This window comes from Ixodes scapularis, unplaced genomic scaffold, assembly GCF_016920785.2.
Source record: "Ixodes scapularis isolate PalLabHiFi unplaced genomic scaffold, ASM1692078v2 PGA_scaffold2__306_contigs__length_199485367, whole genome shotgun sequence".
Classification (NCBI taxonomy): Eukaryota; Metazoa; Arthropoda; class Arachnida; order Ixodida; family Ixodidae; genus Ixodes; species Ixodes scapularis.
In genome coordinates, this window is record NW_024609857.1 from 172,897,152 (window position 1) to 172,901,444 (window position 4,293).

The 4,293-nt window shown below is 53.8% G+C and overlaps 1 pseudogene; it reads left to right on the forward strand.

Moving 5' to 3' along the window:
• The first annotated feature begins 1,911 nt into the window (after positions 1-1,911).
• Positions 1,912-3,703, forward strand: LOC121836410 (annotated as a pseudogene).
• The last annotated feature ends 590 nt before the right edge of the window (positions 3,704-4,293 follow it).

A 4,293-nucleotide genomic window follows, 5' to 3' on the forward strand; every position in this document is an offset into this window, starting at 1 on the left:
TGCATCGTTGTCATCACTGATGCCGTCACCGGCATCCACATCGTCATCGTCATCATCACTGATGACGTCACCGGCATCCACACCGTCATCGTCATCAACACTGATGACGTCACCGGCATCCGCATCGTCGTCGTCATCATCACTGATGACGTTACCGACATCCCCATCGTCATCGTCATCATCACTGATGACGTTACCGACATCCCCATCGTCATCGTCATCATCACTGATGACGTCATCAGTGACGTCACTGATGACGTTACCGACATCCCCATCGTCATCGTCATCATCACTGATGACGTCATCAGTGACGTCACTGATGACCTCACCGACATTCGCATCGTCATCATCACTGGTGAAGTCATCAGTGACGTCACTAATGACGTCATCGGTACCCGCATCGCCATCGTCACTGATGACGTCATCAGTGACGTCAGTGATGACATCATCGGCATTGGGGGTCACGTGACCCCCCAAGGTCACGTGACCCCCCCTGGTTAGTTTAACCCCCCCCAGTGCCCTTCCCTCCTCCTCCTCAAGAGCTGCGCTCTGATTCGGAGTTACAGGGAGTTGTAAGCGGCTTTCACTTTTTAGAGCGCAGCTCTTAGGGGCCCGTTTCCGGCTTGAGCGGCGTCGGCGTCGCCGTCGGCGTCGGCGTAACCGCGCGGTGCATCATGGGAAATGTCCCATAATGCACCGCGCGAGCCCCCCACCGGGGTCACGTGACCTCGTGGGGGGCACGTGACCCCCCCGAGGTCACGTGACCCCGGTGCATCATGGGAAATGTCCCATAATGCACCGCGCGAGCCCCCCACCGGGGTCACGTGACCTCGTGGGGGGCACGTGACCCCCCCGAGGTCACGTGACCCCGGTGCATCATGGGAAATGTCCCATAATGCACCGCGCGAGCCCCCCACCGGGGTCACGTGACCTCGTGGGGGGCACGTGACCCCCCCGAGGTCACGTGACTCCCCTGAAGTCACGTGACCCCCGCCGATGTTGCGTGACCCCCAATGACGTCATCGTCACAGATGACGTCACCGGCATCCACATCGTCATCGTCATCATCACTGATGACGTCATCATCACTGATGACGTCAGCGGCATCCACATCGTCATCGTCATCATCACTGATGACGTCACCGGCATCCACATCGTCATCGTCATCATCACTGATGACGTCACCGGCATCCGCATCGTCATCGTCATCATCACTGATGACGTTACCGACATCCGCATCGTCATCGTCATCATCACTGATGACGTCATCAGTGACGTCACTGATGTCGTCACCGGCATCCACATCGTGATCGTCACTGATGACGTCACCGGCATCCGCATCGTCATCGTCATCATCACTGATGACGTCACCGGCATCCGCATCGACATCATCACTGATGACGTTACCGACATCCGCATCGTCATCGTCATCATCACTGATGACGTCACCAGTGACGTCAGTGATGACATCATCGGCATTGGGGGTCACGTGACCCCCCCCTGGTTAGTTTAACCCCCCCCCCCCCCCCCCCAGTGCCCTTCCCTCCTCCTCCTCAAGAGCTGCACTCTAGTTCGGCGTTACAGGGAGTTGTAAGCAGCTTTCATTTTTTTTTCAAATATTTTCCGATGTGTACCTTTCTTTTTTTTTTAGAGCGCAGCTCTTAGGGGCCCGTTTCCGGCGTGAGCGGCGTCGGCGTCGGCGACGCCGACGCCGCTCAAGAAGGAAGAAAAGGAAGAAGAGGACGAGCTAGGGATGCCACGGCTGTGGCGAGCTCCGTCTTTTTAGATCAAAAACTCCGGCGTGATTGCACCGAAGGCACTGATGACGGTGCCGAAGCGGACGTGCCCCGCATGGGATCCGTGAGCAACCAAGACTCCGGCGCCGTCGCATCGACGCGCCGCAGCTGCCCGATGCCGGTCGCCGAGGAGCCACAAGGCAGCACCCAGGGTGGCTCAACCACCCCACAGATACACCGGGTAAGCTCCTTTCATGGAATGGAAGTAGTTGAAGTAGAAGGTACAGATATTACACCAGAACAAGTAACCAAAGAAGCGGGATGGCTTGACAGCTACCGCAACAGGAATCGTAGAACCCTCGCGCAGCTTGGCCTAACAGCAGAAAAAACAAGCAAAACAGCTGGAGCCGGCGCAGTGCGTACCAGATATTCCACCAAGAAATCACAGCTGCCGCGACAGCCGCAACTGCCAAGGGAAGATATAAAGATCATCGTACGTCCCCGCGACGGGCTTAATATTTCAAAACTGAGCGACGCGCTAATTCGAGATGAAGTACTGCGTGCCGCAACAGTAACAATCGCTGAGGCGGAAGACGACATATATCGCTCCTGCATGGGACAAAATATCATAGTAATCAGCACTCCAAGTTTGGCGAACGCTGAGAAATACAATCGAATCAGAGAACTCCAATTCGGAGACACGCACTACGAAGCCACAGCCTACGCAACCCCACCAGCAGACACCTCCAAAGGCGTAATCCACAATATTCCGGATTACGACACTGCGGAAGACATCACCAAAAGCCTCATCTACAAGAAGAACCCCCCCATCCTGCAGGTCCGTCGTATGGGAAACACCAACTCAGTCATCATCATCTTTGAAGGCCCAAAGGTACCATTCTACGTCTACTACAGGGGCGCGGAGTACCGCTGCTACCTCCACAAGAAAAAAGTCGAAGTGTGCGGCGCCTGCGGCCGCATCGGTCATCGCGCGGACGTATGCCCGACCCCTGACAAGCAACAATGCATAGAATGTGGTGCCCAAAACCCCACGGACAATCACAACTGTAACCCCAGCTGTGCGCTATGTGGCAAAGACCACCCCACGGGAGACAAGCGCTGCCGGAAACGCTTTCAGACGCCTTTCCTCATCAAACAGCGCCAGTGGGAAAAACGGCGACAACAGCAGCAAGCACTACACACCCGGAGCGACGGAGACAGAGACCCATTGCTATCAAGTCAAGACGGCAAAAAAGCAGCGGAGACCCAACGCCCCTCCCGATCCAAATCAAGGAACACGGCCAAAAGCCGCAAGGCATCTCAAACCAGATTTCCATCGGAACATAGACCCCAAGCGAAACAAGAAAGCAAGACCTCAAACAACAACAAGATGAGCTGGGCAAGTGCAGTCTCCCAGCCTAAACCCACTATGACAGAAAACCCCACCCTCCCCTCATCTCACAACAGTGAGCTTACTAATATAAAAAAAAATGCTCGAAACACTACTAGCAGAGAATAAGGCCCTGAAGGCCGAGATCGCTCAACTCAAGGCAACAACGCCTGAAACGGCTGCACCCGCCGATCCAGAAACGACCCCTATAGAAATAGATGCACCCCCGGTAGTTGTAGAACCTACAGCACAAGATGCGGAATCAGATTCCGATATCGAACACCTACCCGCAAAACGCAGAGCGGTAGAACAATCCCCTCATTCCCAGGGGACAACCGCCCGCGCCGGCAACTTTAAGCGTAATATCAGGGAAGACATGATCATAGACAAAATCACCAGGGTCATTGATCTCAAATTCGAAGTAATTCATAAAAACTTCCACACCATGATCACACAATTTGCCGAGAATTGTAATGCCAGAATTACGGCCCTAGAAAACGCGCAACAGAGGCCCAGCGTAGGGCCCATTAAAGTAACTAAGCCTTACAGCCGCCCGACTAATGATGGCCAGGATTAGCGGTAAAAACACTACGCACATCATATGGCAATGGAACTGCCGCGGATTCCGCCGTAAGAGGGGAAATCTCCAGCAGTTCCTACAAAATAAAAATTCCGAAATGCCAGACATAATTGCACTCCAAGAGACGGGGGGGCAGGCCAAATTATCAGGCTATACGTCCTTCTGTCCGGATGTATCGGGCACAGGCAACGCGACAATCTCTACGTTAATCAAACGAAATATACCGGCGCTCCTGCACGAGACCGGCATTACGTCGATAGAACACGTCCTAGTGGAAATTATTCCTACAGCAAAGCGAAAAACTGGCAGTATGTTTGTGCTCAACATATACAGCAACCCTAAACAGCAACACCGATTTCTCAGTCTATTCAGGAAAGCAATACAAGTAGCAAACAAACAGCCCCTAATCATAGTAGGAGATTTCAATGCGCACTACTCTGCATGGGGTTATTCCACCGATCACCGCAAGGGCCGCCTATTATGGCTAGACGCACAGCAGGAGCAACTAACGTTGCTTACAGACCCGACACATCCCACTCGCATGGGAAACTGCATCAGCGTAGACACTACACCAGACTTAACCTTCA